Genomic DNA, 18,206 nt, shown 5'->3' with positions numbered 1-18,206 from the left:
TCCAAAATCTAAACTTCATATCTTTTGGAATGAAAAAATTAAGGAAGTGTGAATAAGAGCGTTATAGCCTCTCTTTATCAATAACAATGGCTGATCCCTCCACCTTGGCAACTTGTATATTTTGTTCCCACAAGGCAGCCAGGGGTCGGGGTGCTGAGCTGTGAGCCAGGCTGGGCCAAGGGGCTGTCCTCTGCCAGGGTTATATGCTGAGTTCTTGGGTCTGCCCCACCAGCTAGCTGGTTTTTAGACAGACTACCTTGAGGGCCGAGGGCAGGCTCCAAGGGGCCTGGGCAGTGGGCTCAGATGGAGGGTGCACACTTGTGGAGCTACAGGTAGCAGGGCAGGTCCTTCTCTATGATCAGGGGCTCTGCCATGGGACCCGACCTCTTCACCAGACAGCCATTTTTAGTAATGGGGAACTTGGTCAAGTTCTATTTGATGGCATTTCCCAGGATGTCATTCCTTTGGGGCTGGACTTTCACTCACTTCCACACTGGATGGGCTTCGTTCTCGACAACACAAATCTTGTTATAGTTATCAAATTGGGCATTAAACCCAGCGGCAAATTCTTTGATCTTAATGTTAGTCCCTGGCTCTGTAACTGAGAATATGCTGTATTATTGATGTACTGATATTAGTCTGACTAGCCAGAAAATAGAGCTAAATAAGAATTACTAAAGAGTAAGCTTATAAAAGGATTTTTATAAAATGTTATATCTGATATGCTGCTCTTATAACCATGATTCAATTATCACTAGATCAGTGATCACATTTATATATCGTGTAACAAATCCGAAGTATATCATCGATCCTGTGCTTTCACCTATGACCAAGTTTGTGTTACAGTTAAGAGGCCTGTTCCCCCCTGGCTGATGCACATCAAGTGTTAACATGCAAGCAAGAAGAATAAGTATAAGCAGGTGTTATACCTTGGCCTCCTCTTCTCCTCCCTCCCACCATGCTGAGGCTTGCAGTTCTAATTCTTGCTCAAGGTCAAGAAAACAACCTGACTCTGGGAACCTGTGAGGACTTCCTACATAGAACAAAAGCCCTAATTTGTAAGTTACTTGCTAGCTTCAGTTCCTGGAACAGCCCAGGGAGCTGACTCCAGCCTTCAGAGATGTCAGTGCCAGGAGATGTGCTGGCTTTCCGTCAGTTATCAGAGTGCACTGGGCAAGCTTGCATGTAGCTCCCCCCCCCATCAAAGAACTCTCAACCCCCTCCTTTAAATTCTTTTGTTCCATTTCTTGTTTATTCCCCACTCCATCTTTCATTATAAAACCCCCTGCTTGCACCAAAGAGTAAGATGGGTGTTTGAGGACAGGAGCCCCCATCATTTCAGGCGGCTGGCACTTCAATGAACCTCTTTCCTTCTCATCAGCACCTGTGTCGTGAGTAGGCTTTTGTTGCACAGGCAGCCAAACCTGTGGGTCGTTTCTTTTGGTTACAGCTCCTGTCTCCTGAATTGTGCCAGGACAAGCCCGGCTCGGTAAGCTACACTCAGCTTATCGGGCACGCAGGCCCATGAGCTGAAGTAGTTTACATCCCTTTTGCCTCATTCCAAGGCCACGGTGATGGCCATGCACAGGAAGCCCTGGTACTTGTTCGGGTTAACCACGAGTCCATGGACGTCCTTGGCTGAGAACTCGTGCACTAGCTGAGCACGGGACCAGTCCTCACGGAACGCACACGTGGTGCTGGCCAGGCTGGGTGTGCCAGAGCCCCACACACAAGCATGTAGCACTTCAGCAGGTGGCACAGCTGGCTCACTGTGGCTAACTTTAAAACAATAAAAAAAGTTCTCCCTAATAAATCTGTCTATTAAATAATAAAGAATAAAACTATCCTCCAGTTTTTGATATATGAATATCCAGTATAAGAATTAGAGGCAAAGTAAAGGAGACGAGAAATACTGTGGGTTCAATCTCAACAACCAGAACGGGGTGCCAATCTAAAACACTTCTCATTCTATTGTAAACAGGAAGGACAGCTGAACAATAATTCGGAGGCATGCTCGTTATCCTCAATACCCAGAAATTCTCATTTTTGAACCATGCTTTAGGTTATTCAGAAATGCCAACTCCTTGTAGCAACAGAGGAATTTCTCAAGTGGTCAGCATAAATAAAGCACATTGTGTAACTTCCCATCGACCAAACCACAGTCTCAGCATGTACAACCAACATCCTTAAAGTGGAGCAACAGAAAATAATAAATTAAAAGCTGGGACTACGGAAAAAGGGACATTTTTTAATGTAGCTTATTGTTTGTTTGTTTTTTGTGGTTTTTTTACAGAGAGTCAGAGAGAGAAATAGACAGGGACAGACAGACAGGAACGGAGAGATGAGAAGCATAAATTATTAGTTTTTCGTTGCGTGTTGCGACACCTTAGTTGTTCATTGATTGCTTTCTCATATGTGCCTTGACCGTGGGGCTACAGCAGACTGAGTAACCCCTTGCTTGAGCCAGCGACCTTGGGTCCAAGCTGGTGAGCTTTGCTTAAACCAGATGAGCCCTTGCTCAAGCTGGCGACCTTTGAGCCAGCGACCTTGGGTCCAAGCTGGTGAGCTTTGCTTAAACCAGATGAGCCCTTGCTCAAGCTGGCGACCTCAGGGTCTCGAACCTGGGTCCTCTGCATCCCAATCTGATGCTCTATCCATTGCACCACTGCCTGGTCAGGCTATGTATTTTTTGATATGAAATACCTCCTTCTGTAAGTTATAGAAATAATAGTTATTTAGTGCTTATTATGCACAAGGCACTATACTGCTTTATATAAGTTATTGCACTTATTCTTCCAAAAACTATGAAAAAAAAATCATCATTATCACCCTCTTTTTACAGGTAAGGAAAAGAAAGCTTGAAGAATAGGTTGCATAGCTAATAAATGAAATAAATGAATTAGCCAAGAATCAAAACCAGATCTGTTTCTGGAATCAGTGATTTCATTTACTTTTAGCAAATTCTCTTTCCCCTTCACTATAGGTATTTTCAGAAAACAGGTCCAAAGGCCTTTGCTCTTTCCTCCATATATTCTTTTATTTATTTTAACTATTGCATTTTAAAACAGTCTTCTCAAATGAGTATCTTAGAATCAGGACACTTCTTAACCTGCAAGACTTTGCAGGTTGGTGAGGTCTGGCCTATCCCACCCAGACTGTTCTGTGTATCCTTAAAATTCTAGCTAGGGGTGTCTATTCTGAATGTCACACTCTCAGCTCAACAGGTAATTGTGTAAGAATAGACAAGTGTTTAGTATTTTTCCCTCACTTGTTTTTGGTTTGTTTGTTTTATTGTTTTTTTTAATTCCACCTGACATCTAGAACAAGATCAGGGGATGCCGGTCCTACACTTTCAGAGGCTGAAAGTAACTACAGAGGGTGGTTGATCATGAAAAACTCTTAACTAAGAGCAGTCAGGGCAGCAAGTCAACTCCTAGGCAGGTAGCTTGCTTCACTAGGGTAGCCTTTGCCTTAAGTGAGCCTATTATAAGAGGCAGCCAAAATATCAATAAAAATCTTTTTGCAGCTAAGATAACATACCTCTGAAACGCAGAGTAATCTTCTTTTCTAGACCCCTCAGGGAACAACCTCCCCACCAGAGCAGGACACCATAGAGCCCCTCACTGTTATCTTGTCCTCCCTCCCTTGCACACCATCTCTATGTCCTGTAAATGTTCATTTTTTACTACCTTGTCCTCACCTATGTAAAAGAAGTATGTGTCTCTGTTTCACCTTTTATTCGGTCCCAGAGATTTCCCCACGTTGCTTTCTTCTGCTTCTTTAACCAACCACCAACAAATTTCACGTAACCCAACCCGCCTTACGTCCCCTCCTTTGATTCTAACGTATAAAATAAGCTGCAAAACTGACATTCTATAGAGCATTTTCTCAACTTGTTGAGGTTTTACTACCCCGCAATTGTCCTTAGTTTGGCTCAAATTAGGTCATAAACGTTTTCTATAGGTTTTGATGTTGTTTTTTTATAAAGATAACATTTTTGTCGTTTTATTATTTTATTTTATTGTATTTTATTTTTTACAGTGACAGAGAGAGAGTCAGAGAGAGGGATAGATAGGGACAGACAGACAGGAATGGAGAGAGATGAGAAGCATTAATCATTAGTTTTTCGTTGTGACACCTTACTTGTTCATTGATTGCTTTCTCATATGTGCCTTGACTGTGGGCCTTCAGCAGACCGAGTAACCCCTTGCTCAGGCCAGTGACCTTGGGTCCAAGCTGGTGAGCTTTTTGCTCAAGCCAGATGAGCCTGCGCTCAAGCTGGCAACCTCGAGGTCTTGAACCCGGGTCCTCTGCATTCCAGTCCGAAGCCCCATCCACTGCGCCACCGCCTGGCCAGGCCGGTTTTGATGTTTCTACGTTGACCAACAGTAACTGGCACATAAGTATTGAATATTTCTGAAGCTGGAAACGGGGAGGCAGTCAGACAGACTCCCGCATGTGCCCAACCAGATCCACCCGGCTCGCCCACCAGGGGGGATGCTCTGCCCATCCGGGGCGTCGCTCTGTTGCGACCAGAGCCACTCTAGCGCCTGGGGCAGAGGTCAAGGAGCCATCCCCAGCGCCCAGGCCATCCTTTGCTCCAATGGAGCCTCGGCTGCGGGAGGGGAAGAGAGAGACGGAGAGGGGGAGGGGTGGAGAAGCAGATGGGCACCTCTCCTGTGTGCCCTGGCCGGGAATCGAACCTGGGACTTCTGCACGCCAGGCCAACGCTCTACCACTGAGCCAACCAGCCAGGGCCAGTATTTCTTATAGAAGGAAAGAAGATAGAAATGTGAGAATGAAAAAGAAAGAAAGGAAAAAGAAAAGACTTAAAGTGAGAGTTAGAAGGGTAGGAAAGGAAGGTGTAATTCTAGATTTTAGTTTGAACATTTTCAAGACTCCCTAATACAAAAATTCTGGAAATAGTATGTAGCTTATCTTAGAGCCCCAATTTATTAAACATTTGATTTAAAATTTCTTTTATACTCTGGAACGGAGAGTAAGGTTTGTCTTAGATTTTGTGGTCAATAGAGCCTTCTTTCCAGTTTCTAGAACACAAATAAGGATTAAGAACTATACACACTTCTGGATGAGATAATACAGATATAAAATAAAAGAAGAAAAGTTATAATACATTTTTTAAATTGATCAGGAGTGTAAAAGAATATAGAACAAAGTTACCTTTGCATATAACAGTAGACTTTTTCTGTTTAAATTATTTAAGCGAGGAGTTTAAAACTTGTCATTCAAAGTTTGATTTCTCTACACAGACTCATCAAAAGCCAACATTATGAGTTTCAGTAGCAAAAATAAATAAATAAATAAAATCCTAAAACTGCATTCCATTAATCAGTGTGTTATGTGTCAGACTTTGGAATATTAAGTTGAAGAAAAGCGGTCTCTTTGTGGTCTCAAGGTACAGTGTATGAATGATGTCTCAATTAGGAGCAAGTTTCAAGAGTGACAGCAGCCAAGCATAATGGAGGTAAGGAAAAGTGCACAAGAAAAGGTGCTCGCAGCTTCATACCCTGTAGTGATCAAAGTGCCTTTAGAAGGCCCTGGCCGGTTGGCTCAGTGGTAGAGTGTCGGCCTGGCATGCAAGGGGTCCCGGGTTCGATTCCCGGCCAGGGCACACAGGAGAAGTGCCCATCTGCTTCTCCCTCCCTCCCCCTCTCCTTCCTCTCTGTTTCTCTCTTCCCCTCCCTCAGCGAGGCTCCATTGGAGCAAGGATGGCCCAGGAGCTGGGGATGGCTCCTTGGCCTCTGCCCCAGGTGCTAGAGTGGCTCTTGTAGCAATGCCCCAGAGGGGCAGAGCATCGCCCCCTGGTAGGCAAAGTGTCGCCCCCTGGAGGGCGTGCTAGGTGGATCCTGGTTGGGTGCATGAGGGAGTCTGTCTGACTGTCTCTCCCCGTTTCCAGCTTCGGAAAAATACAAAAAAAAAAAAAAAACTTAAGAAAAAAAAAAAGTGCCTTTAGAAATGGTGCCTTCCGGCCCTGGCCGGTTGGCTCGGCGGTAGAGCGTTGGCCTGGCGTGCGGAGGACCCGGGTTCGATTCCCGGCCAGGGCACATGGAAGAAGCGCCCATTTACTTCTCCACCCCCCCCCCTCCTTCCTCTCTGTCTTTCTCTTCCCCTCCCGCAGCCGGGGCTCCATTGGAGCGGGGATGGCCCGGGCGCTGGGGATGGATCCTTGGCCTCTGCCCCAGGCGCTGGAGTGGCTCTGGTCGCGGCATAGCGACGCCCGGGAGGAGCAGAGCATCGCCCCCTGGTGGGCAGAGCGTTGCCCCTGGTGGGCATGCCGGGTGGATCCCGGTCGGGCACATGCGAGAGTCTGTCTGACTGTCTCTCCCCGTTTCCAGCTTCAGAAAAATACAAAAAAAAAAAAAAAGAAAAGAAAAGAAAAGAAAAGAAAAAAGAAAAGAAAAGAAAAGAAAAGAAATGGTGCCTTCCGGGATACAGAAGGTTATATCACTATAGGTTCAATCTTTATTTAGAAATGGTGTTCCCTTCATTTGTTTCACTTATCTTCCAGATGCTTTGGGCCTCTTGGGATTTCTGAATGCCCATGCTTGGAATCACTGAGATGGAGTTATGAGAAATAATACCAATATTTTACAAATCATACAATGGGAGAAAGGCATTGATTGTTGCAATAAAAAAAATGCAAATAACAAGTAAACATGAGATAATACTCAACTTCATTTTAAGGCTGAATCGGTTCAATTTTTTCCCCCCATTAAAGCAGAAATCTTTTTTAGTAATATAAAAAGCAGTACTAATAAGGATGCCACAGAAGGGGCACGTTTATATATTGCTGACAGGAGTATAAATTATACAATATTCCTGAAAATATTTTTTAATATGTTTAGCAAATGAATCTAAAATGTTCAGACACTTTGACAAGTAATGTTACATCTAGATAGCTACCTGTCACCAAGGAAGACCCAAGTCCAAGAGGGCCTCTCCCTCCTTGATTCTTGTCACGTTCTCACAAGAAAGAGTTCAGCTGGAAGACAGGATGCAGCATTCAAGCAAAGCGAACAGTTTATTAAGCAAAGATATACATTGGCACAAGGCATAAGCGGGCAAACTCAACTAGTCTGAGCACCCCGCCTGTTGGGGTCTTAGGAGTTATATACTCTAGGCTTCAAGGCTTTGTTTTCCTGTTATCAGGGCTAATAGACAGGGTTTCAAGGTTCCCCTTTGCAGTTTTTTTTGTAACTGTTAGGACGCTTGGTTACCTTGTTTTGTCTAGTCTCAGGACTACTGACTCCCTTATTTAGTGGATGACGTAACCCTTCTTGTTTCCCTTCCCCTTTTCTTGCACTAACAATGGTCTATTCTGCGTTAACATACCTAGTAAATATTGAAAACTGAATAAAAAGGTTTAGGTATGGAGATGTGAACCACTGCATTACTTGCTTGGTAAGTAACTGGAAACACTAAATGTTTACCCTATGGACAATGAGTAACAACATGGTGGTTCATTTATAAGATGACGATGCCCAGCCTTTTACAATGATATTTATGAAGAATCACTAATGCAAAAGAAAGTGCTAAAATACCAGACAATATTAAGTCAAAATAAGGCAGAGTTCAAATTGAATACTCAGCACATCTTAGTTATGTAAATTTTTAAAACATTTTATACAAAACAGATTGGAAAGAAATAGCCAAAAGTTTTAGTATTTTTCTATAGGTGGTAATATCATGCTTATTATTTTTCCATTTATTTACTCTTTTCTCCACATTTTAGCCTTTGTACATGAGAAAGTATTGAAAACAACATCAAAAACCACTTCAAAATTATTGATGGTTAATAAAGGAAGCTAGACACAAGAGTACACACAAGATGATTCCATTTATATATATAAAGCACAGAAACAGGCCAACCCAATCTCTAGTGTTAGAAGTCAGGACAGTAGTTCTTCTGGGGCTGAGGAGGGAAATATGGAGAGCCAAAGATCGCGGGAATGGGCACAGAAAATAATGAGTAACTGCCAGAAAGGGAGGGGCTGTCTTCATTAGGGACGCTCTATAGTTTACACTGAAACGTTAAAGCTGATAATAAACAAGTGATGCCAAGATTGAGTGTTTATAAATTCCAAGAGGCCCAAAGCACCTGGAATATACGTGAATCAAAGAAAGTGAAAACTACTTTTAACCACAGATTTAACCTATAATTTTATATATATATATATATATATATATATATCTCCTTCTATATCTTAGAAGGTACAATTTTAAACTATTTTTTGTATTTTTTTATTTATTCATTTTAGAGAGAAGAGAGAGAGATAGAGAGAAAGAAGGGGGGAGGAGCAGGAAGCATTAATTCCCATATGTGCCTTGACCAGGCAGCCCAGGGTTTTGAACTGGCAACCTCAGTATTTCCAGGTTGACTATTGATCCACTGCGCCACCAGAGGCCAGGCATTAAACTATTTTTAAACCATTTTTTTCTCTCTCTTTTGGGCAAACAACACAAGGGGAATTATGGGGTGCTGGTAATGTTCTGTTTCTACTGAATGCTGGTTACTTGAGTATATTTAGTTTTTAAAAATGAATAATTAGCTTGACCAGGCGGTGTCGCAGTGGATAGAGCATAGGACTGGGACACAGAGGACCCAGACCCCGAGGTCACCATCTTAAGCGTGGGCTCATCTGGTTTGAGCAAAGCTCACCAGCTTGAGCCCAAGGTCGCTGGCTTGAGCAAGGGGTCACTCTGTCTGCTGAAGGCCCCCACCCCTGTCAAGGCACACATGAGAAAGCAATCAATGAACAACTAAGGTGCTGCAACGAAGAATTGATGCTTCTCATCCCTCTCCCTTCCTGTCTGTCTGTCCCTATTTGTTCCTCTTCCTGACTCTTTCTGTCTCTGTCACACACACACAAAAATAATAATTATGCTTTCTTATGATATATATGCTTTCTTATGTGTATATTAAATTTTTAAAAATTTTTATTTATTGAAAATGAGAGAAAGAAAAAGACATAGAGAGAAAAACATCAATTTGTTGTTTCACTTATTTTTTTTTTTTTTTTTTTTCATTTTTCTGAAGCTGGAAACAGGGAGAGACAGACAGACTCCCGCATGCGCCCGACCGGGATCCACCCGGCCCGCCCACCAGGGGCGGTGCTCTGCCCACCAGGGGGCGATGCTCTGCCCATCCTGGGCGTCGCCATATTGCGACCAGAGCCACTCTAGCGCCTGAGACAGAGGCCACAGAGCCATGCCCAGCGTCCGGGCCATCTCTGCTCCAATGGAGCCTTGGCTGAGGGAGGGGAAGAGAGAGACAGAGAGGAAAGCACGGCGGAGGGGTGGAGAAGCAAATGGGCGCTTCTCCTGTGTGCCCTGGCCGGGAATCGAACCCGGGTCCTCCGCACGCTAGGCCGACGCTCTACCGTTGTTTCACTTATTTATTTATTCATTTGTTGCCTTTTGAATGTGCCCTGACCAAGGGGCACATTCAAATCCTCAACTTTGTCATATTGGGATTATGCTCTAACTGAGCCACTGACCAGGGCTAAATTTTTTTTTTTTTTTTTTTTTTTTTTTACAGAGACAGAGAGAGAGAGAGAGAGAGAGAGAGTCAGAGAGAGGGATAGACAGACAGGAACGGAGAAAGATGAGAAGCATCAATCATTAGTTTTTTGTTGCACACCTTAGTTGTTCATTGATTGCTTTTTCATGTGTGCCTTGACTGGGGGCCTTCAGCAAATTCAGTAACCCCTTGCTCAAGCCAGTGACTTTGGGTCCAAGCTGGTGAGCTTTGCTCAAACCAGATGAGCCCGCTCTCAAGCTGGCAACCTCGATGTCTCAAATCTGAGTCCTCTGCATCCCAGTTCAATGCTCTATCCATTGCACCACCACCTGGTCAGGCATGGGCTAAAATTTTTTAAAGAAAAAGTATTATAGTTCTCTTTCAGAAAAAGGCAAATTAAATATTTTAAAGATCCTTGATGTTTTCATAAAACTATGTGCAAACATAACATTGTCCAATTTTGATAGTTTCCAGGGGGGTGGGGATTTGGAGGACAGGGTAAAAGAGATGAAGAAATTAAGAAATACAAATTTTCAGTTACAAAATAGTCTGGGGGGTATCAAGTGCAGCATAGGGAATATAGCCAATAATATTGTGATAACTATATATGGTGCCAGAAAGGTATCGAAAATATTGAGTGGAAACACTCTGTAAAGTAATATGATTATCTAACCACTATGCTGTACATCAGAAACAAATACAAAATAATGTTGAAAGTAAAATGTAATTTAAAAAATATTGTCTAATTAATCTATTTTCTCAGTAAAGAAATTAATTCATCTCACTATAAGTAACCAAATTAAAAATAATAATAACAGCCTGACCAGGCGGTGGTACAGTGGATAGAGCATTGGACTGGGATACAGAGGACCCAGGTTTGAGACCCCGAGGTCGCCAGCTTGAGCGCGGGCTCATCTGGTTTGAGCAAAAGCCCACCAGCTTGAACCCAAGGTCGCTGGCTCCAGCAAGGGGTTACTCGGTCTGCTGAAGGCCTGTGGTCAAGGCACATATGAGAAAGCAATCAATGAACAACTAAGGTGTTGCAACGCACAATGAAAAACTAATAATTGATGCTTCTCATCTCTCTCCATTCCTGTCTGTCTGTTCCTGTCTATCCCTCTCTCTGACTCACTCTCTGTCTCTTTAAAAAATAAATTAATCAATTAATTAAAAATAATAATAACAGTTCAAAGGGGATGGGGTTAGAAAAGGTGAAGGGATTAGTGAAATTATATATACATAACACAGAGATACAGATAACAGGACAGCAAATCCCAGAGGGAAGGGGAAAGGGAGTTAGGGGGAGAGGAGGAGAGGGGGTATAAATAGGGACATGGGGGGGAGTTATATTCAGTGGGACACTTTGAATCCATGTTAACACAATAAATTAAAATTAATAAAAAATAGTAATAATGACAGTTAATACCTTAATACTAACTAGTCCTCCAGATTTTCACATTAATATTAAATACCCCCCAAAACATATAAAGACTGGCAAGAAAATGTTTCAGGCACATACATATACAGAAAAGAATTATGCTATTGTTGCCAGAGAAGGACCGGGACCAAGGCAGGTCTACCCCAGCATCGTCTGGAAATAGGTTCTTCAACAGTGTCATGGGGAAAAAAATCTTCAGGAACTCTTACATAGGAGGTGTCTGAACTGATAGAGGCAAGATTTGTTAACACAAAAAGTGTACACTCTTGGAGAGGCAGAGAGCGGACGGGCAAGAGGGCAGCGGCTGCCCGGACTCAGGAAAGGAAGTTACGGAGGCATAAGGAGAGCCCTCTGCTGCTGCTCACTGGTCTCCTGGTTGCAAGTCTCATGAGGACCCTTAAAGTTTAGCAGAAAAGAAGGCAAAAATATATGCCCCCAAAACGGAAGGGCACAGGCGTGCTCCGAGGGCAGGCACTGAGTTCTTTATCAGGCTTTGGTATATTTCCTTGGGTTCAGGAAGAAGCAGGCTTTCTTTCAAACTATCCAATCTATTCCCAGGATTTTCCAGAGCTTGTGCTTGTGCCCCCTCCTATCCAGTTCCTTCTTCCTAAATTTTCTCAAGCTAGTGCCGCCCACCCATCTTATGGTTGCAGTTTTGGCTTCTACTGTGCACGTTTCACATTTCTGCTTCATCATTTGGCTTCTACTGCGCATGCACTCGATAAAAGGAATTCCCCCTGGCCGTTTTCTCTCTCCCCCATTAATCTGGTGGAGATGCCAGTTACTCCCCCACCGCACCCCCTTACACACGCACGCACACACCTGGAGTGGCTATAAAGCTCTATTTCCTGCCAAGTCAGATCTTCTTGTCCAGCTGGTAGCAAAATGCTGGCTTACTCCTTGAGATGACTGTTCTGTTTACTCTCTTCTCTCTCATTAATACCTAACTGCCTACTGTAACACTATTCATATGACTCATCCATGTGTTTCTACCAGTGAGGAAATTCATGGCTCTTTCCTTATTGGCCTGGAGGTAAGGTAACCCTTTTCTGCAAAGGGATAAAATGCTGGAGGAGAATGAGGACAGCCATAAGCAAAAGAAAGAAAAGAAGCAAGCAAGGTCACACTTGAGTATTAGTAGAAAAGTTTTCCTGAAAAACTACCTGGTGAAGAGTACGTATCAACACCTATACACATTAGTTAATTAAGGATGTAGAGGCTAAAAAAATGAATACTTTTTTCACACCTTCTGTTACATTGGAACAGTGAGAAACAGATGTTTGCCACACAATTAAGTAGTCAAATTAAGGAGTCTTTATTACAAAAAGCCGGTGACTAACGAGGGAACTAGCATTCCAAAAACTTGTGGCTCCAAACACACTCAGAAGGAAACTTTTAAAGGCAAAATTACATTCTGACCAGGGTATGGGGAGAAGGGGGAGCCTAGCAGTCAAACAAAGCAGTGAAACAAACTCATTCACAATGTTTATCTATAGAATTAATTCAGGGAGAAACATTCTGGGTACATCTGCAATCTTGCAAAACTAGCCCCAAGGCCAGGGGTAGGGAGTCTTTTTTAGAAAAAGGAAGTTCTGCTAAAAATCTCTTTGTTTTAGAGAAACTAAGTGTAAGGCCAGTAGCCACGCCACCATCACAGCCACCTGGCCCATGCAGGTTCGCATTAGATTCGGACAGACGGTAATGAAACAATGGAGCCAAGAACTGGTGGGCCATCATCTTTTTTTTTTTTTTTTTTTTTTTTTTTTTGTTTTGTTTTTTTGCATTTTTCTGATGCTGGAAACAGGGAGAGACAGTCAGACAGACTCCCGCATGCGCCCGACCGGGATCCACCCGGCACGCCCACCAGGGGGCGATGCTCTGCCCACCAGGGGGCGATGCTCTGCCCATCCTGGGCATCGCCATGTTGCGACCCTCCTGGGCGTCGCCATGTTGCGACCAGAGCCACTCTAGCGCCTGGGGCAGAGGCCACAGAGCCATCCCCAGCGCCCGGGCCATCTTTGCTCCAATGGAGCCTTGGCTGCGGGAGGGGAAGAGAGAGACAGAGAGGAAGGCGCGGCGGAGGGGTGGAGAAGCAAATGGGCGCTTCTCCTATGTGCCCTGGCCGGGAATCGAACCCGGGTCCTCCGCACGCTAGGCCGACGCTCTACCGCTGAGCCAACCAGCCAGGGCCGGGCCATCATCTTTAGTCCTAGCTTGCACCCGGTGGGCAAAGTAAAAACACACACTGGGCTCCAAAACCCACTCATTCAGTGCTCACAAAGCTATTGACTTATCCGAGTTTCCTAGAATCAAATTTCTAGCTCACTAGCCTATTCACCTCTGTGCTTCATCTCCTTCTCTCTGCACAAACTGGCTTCTCCTTCAGCACTCCACCATCTTGGCTGCCTCTTCTGGTCTCCTCCACATGGCCTTTCTTTGCTCTCCTCTCTGATGCTAATCTCAGGAACCAAGAGAGAGCAAGCTCCCGGTCTGCCCCACTGTATAGTATAGAAATCAAAACCTTTAATCCAATATACAAACAAGGAAGTCTCTGATACAAAGTCACTTATCTGAGGCATAATGGGATTCCTCATAAGAGTGCACCATCCCATATCAAAAAGGGTGGGAAAGGCTTAGTGCTAAAACCAAGCCCCAGGCTACAAGGATCCTGCCTGCTCAGAGCCCGCCCCCAACACACATGAATATAATCACGCCCATTCCAAGCAAGAAGGGCAATTAATATTATCACCTGGGCAATAGGCTTCCACGTGGGCAGCGCCATCTTTAACAAAGTGAGCATAATATATTTTATCTGCCCAACAGTAAGTTCTGCTAAAAGTTACTTATGCTAAGAGCCTTTCTTTTCTACATTTCACTTCTAAGTTCTTCTAACTAGGTTAATAAATTAACAGGAAGAAATAAAATTTTTAATACATGCACATAAGTAATTCACATAAGCATGTGAATTCTAAGACAGTGAGGCAACATTGGGTATATATGACATTTTGGACAAAGGAGAAAGGAAAGGGCAGCGTATTAGATTTCAGAAGTAAGAATGGGCAATTTACAGGTTGTTGAGGGCACATACAAGGCAGGAAAATTTTCACTAGGCAACTCAGAAACAATGGAGCACAGAGGTAAAAAGCTTGGAGTTGTTCTGACCTATGCTAGGGTGTATATTCTTAAGGTGATTAAGCCAAGGCTCCTGTAAAGCCAGGAGCTACGGCCAGGGTCATTATCACAGCAGCCGTCTGGCCTATGCAGGTTCGCATTGGATTCGGACAGTAGGCAAAGAAACAGCGGGGCCAAAAACTGATGGGCCATAGTCTTTAATTCTAGCTTTGCACCCGGCGGGCAAGTAAAAATACACACTGGGCTCCAAAACCCAGTCACATTCAGTGCTCACAAAGCTACTGACTTATCCAAGTTTCCTAGAATCAAAGGTTTCTAGCTCACCAGACTTATTCACCTCTGTTCCCCATCTCCTTTCCTTATCCCAGATACAAACTCTGCCCAAATTGGCTTCTGACTCAGCATTCCACCATCTTGGCTGCTTCTCCTGGCCTCCTCCACGTGGCCTTTCTCTGCTCTCCTCTGCTCTCTCTTCTAATGATTATCTCAGGAACCAAGAGAGAAAGCTCCCACTTCGTCCCCATTTTATAGTGTAGCAATCCAAACTCTTAATCCAATATACAAAACAGGGAAGTCTCTAATACAAAGTCACTTCTCTGAGGCATGATTGGATTGTACCGCCCTACATCAAAAAGGGTAGGAAAGGCTTAATCCCAAAACCAAGCCTCAGGCTACAAGGATTCTCCCTGCCTTTAGCCCACCCCAACACACATTAATATCACCTGGGCAATGGCCTCTTTAACAAAGTGAGCATAATACATTTTATCTGCCCAACAGCTCCCTTTATAAAACAGGTTGTCTGTCTGAGTCTCTTTGGGCAAGAAAAGGAAGAGGGTTAAATGTTCTTTCTGAGTCTTTTCTTTCTCTCTCTCTTTCTTTCCTTCCTTCCTTCCTTCCTTCCTTCCTTCCTTCCTTCCTTCCTTCCTTCCTTCCTTCCTTCCTTCCTTCCGTATGGTCAGTAGTAACAACCATCACGGCCATGCACATGCAGGTTTCCAATGAATTCGGAGACAATAAGGAAACAGTGGAGCCAAAAAATGGTGGTTGTTGGGCAAATGAGTGTTTAAAATCTGTATTTTCTGAATTTGCTCACTTTTATTGTTAAAGATGGCCACTGCCCACATGAATGGCGCTGCCCAGGAGAGGCTGCTGATTACCTTCCTGCTTGGGAAGGGCCAGTGTTATGCTAATGTGTGCTGGAGGAGGGTCTTTGTGGGCCCAGGTAGTTTTTTATAAGGAGAAAGGTGGAGAAGAAAAAAAAGCCAAGATGGAAGGGAAGGAGAGAGAAGCCAGTTTTGCAGAGTAAGAAGCCATGTTGGCAGATGGGGAACCAGAGGTGACTTAGACTGGTGGGGGCCTTTGATTCTAGAAAATCCTGGATGTGTCAGTAGCTTTGTGAGCTCTGAATGAGTGGGTTTTGGAGCCCTGTGTGTTTTTACTTGCCTGCTGGGTGCGAGGCTGGAATAAAGGAATGGCCCACCAGTTTTTGGCTCCACTGTTTCTTTACCGTTTGCATGAATCTAATGGAAACCTGCACCTGCCTGGCAGTGATGGCCATGACTACTGGCCTTACAGTGGGCCATTCCTTTATTGAAGTCTTGCACCAGCCGATGAGCAACACACAGGGAAAACACTTCCCTTTCACTCAGGGCTTCCAAAGCCACTGACACATTCTCTGGTTCCACAACCAGGAGAATCTTCTCCAGTTTCTCCTAGAATCAAAAACCCTCAAAACCCCCAAAGCCCCTCAGCTCTGGTTCCCCATCTGCACATCTTCTCTCTCTCTGCCAAACATGGCTTCTCCTTCAGAACTCTGCATCTCTCTCTGCTCTCACTTTGCAAACATGATCTCTTTTTTCCCTCCTCTCCTTCTACTCTTTCTTTTTAAAACTTTCAGGGGTGAAAACCTCTCCTCCAGCAAACATTAACAAAACAATGGCCCTTCCCAGTCAGGAAGGTAATTTTGCAATTTCACAGATCCACATATACTTGGTGCTGCCCAGCCTCCAATGCAAACTATAAGCAAGCAAACACAAAAATTATATTTTACAAACTTAAAACTCAAAACCTTTTTCTTTCTTTCCCTCTCTCTCTCTCTCTCTCTCTCTCTCTTTTTTTTTTTTTTTTTTTTTTTTTTTTTTTTTTTTTTTTTGACAGAGGCAGAGAAAGACAGTGAGAGGGACAGATAGGGACAGACAGGAAGGGAGAGAGATGAGAAGCACAATTCTTATTGCAACTCCTTAGTTGTTCATTGATAGCTTTCTCTCGATGGGGGGGGGGGGGCTACAGCAGAGTGAGTGACCCCTTGCTTAAGCCAGCAACCTTGGGCTCAAGCCAGAGACCTTTGGGCTCAAGCCAGCCACCATGGGGTCATGTCTCTGATCTCATGCTCAAGCCAGCAACCCTGTGCTTAAGCTGGCGAGCCCACACTCAAGCTGGTGAACTGCAGTTTCAAACCTGGGTCCTCTGGGTCCCAGTCCAACTCTCTATCTACTGTGTCATCACCTGGTCAGGCCTTTCTTTCTTAATAAATAGGTCAACATTAATATCCTAAAAGGCAGCTTCAGGGTGACAAAACTTGAGTCCCCTTCATGGATATGATATAGAGAGAACTAACTACAATGTTGGGAAATAAAAACGATTTTTAACTGATGAGCATTTTAAAGAAAAAGTTGTTAAAGTGAGTAAGAAACAAGGCCAGTGGGAAACATACTAGGAAATATGTGCACCGAAAGGGAGAAGAGAAAATAAACACTTGGCGTCTATTTTCCTTCTTTCTTCTGCTTATTTGTTTTTAACATCAAGAAACTCTCATCATCCTCCTGAAAAGTCCCCAAGATAAAATCTTGGCTTCCTCAATCTTGAAACAATGACTCATCTATTTAGCACAATTTACCACTTTCCTCTTCTCATGATTCATGGAAGCCTTTGACAGAAAGTAGACCAACCAAGTTATTTGGCAACTTTGAAAGATATGTTTTCTTCCAGAGATCAGAGCCCAGGAGATCTTCCTGAAGAAAGATGGAAGTAGGTGTATGGCCAGGAGCCGCCATCATGGCCATTCACATGCAGGTTTCCACTGGATTCGGGCAGACGGTAAAGAAATGACGGAGTCGGAGGATGGTGGGCCATTCTGTTTATTGGTGTCTCACCAAGACAGGCAAGCCACAAGAAAAGACAAGGGTAAGAGATCAGGGAGGCCCCGGCAATGGTGACAGCAGGAACTAAGAGTGTGACAGCCCCCGGTCTGTCCCCATTTTATAGTGTAGAAAACAAAACCTTTAATCCAATATACAAATAAGTAAGTTTCTGATACAAAGTCACTTATCTGAGGCATAATGGGATTCCTCATAAGAGTGCAGCACCCCCTATCATGCAATCAGTTAAGGGTGTGAGGAAAAGCTTAGTTTTAAAACTAAGCCTTAGGTTGTCATAACTTTGCCAGCTTTCAGCCTGTCTCCCACACCCAAAGCGAGCAAGCATACATGTCATATTTAAAAACTTGTTTGACCAACAGTAGAAATTCTGGAAGAGTAAAAAGAGCCCTGGATGTTTGGTCAAGAGCCCAGCCTTCATGGTCAGCCAACCAAGTCACCTGGCTTGAGACTTCGGTAAGGTCACTTAGGTCGTCTACACCTCTGTTACCATCGAAGTGAACCAAAGTTCTGCCACCCTAAGCTGCCTTTTATGGATATTGATTTTAAGCTGTTTGTTAGAAACAAAAAGCTCAGAAAGAACCTTTGACCCTCTCCCTTTGTGCCTAAGAGATTCAGATGGAAAGGCTGAGGCCAAGAAGTAGATCTTAAGATGTTCACTGCAGTAAATAACATAGCTTCAGGCAGAGGCCTGTTGATTAGATACCTTCTGTGTCCCATTGTTTCTGAGCTGCCTAGCAAGAACTTACCTGCCATGTATTAAGAGTGCCATTCCACTCTTCCTCTGTCACCTGTAACTTTTGAAATCTAATACCCCATTCAACCCTATTTTCTCCTATGCCCAAATGTCATCTATACCCAATGTTGCCCCGTTATCATTGGAATTTTCACGCATATGTGAGTGACCTGTGTGCGTGCACTAAAATTTGATTTCTCTTGT

The 18,206-nt window shown here is 43.9% G+C and overlaps 1 pseudogene; it reads right to left on the bottom strand.

Moving 5' to 3' along the window:
• Positions 1-326: 326 nt before the first annotated feature.
• Positions 327-17,164, bottom strand: LOC136316056 (phospholipid hydroperoxide glutathione peroxidase pseudogene; annotated as a pseudogene).
• Between the last annotated feature and the right edge of the window lie 1,042 nt (positions 17,165-18,206).

Source organism: Saccopteryx bilineata, chromosome 12 (assembly GCF_036850765.1).
Source record: "Saccopteryx bilineata isolate mSacBil1 chromosome 12, mSacBil1_pri_phased_curated, whole genome shotgun sequence".
Taxonomy (NCBI): Eukaryota; Metazoa; Chordata; class Mammalia; order Chiroptera; family Emballonuridae; genus Saccopteryx; species Saccopteryx bilineata.
The sequence above is the reverse complement of the archived record's forward strand: the minus strand, read 5'-3'. Positions and strand labels throughout refer to the sequence as shown.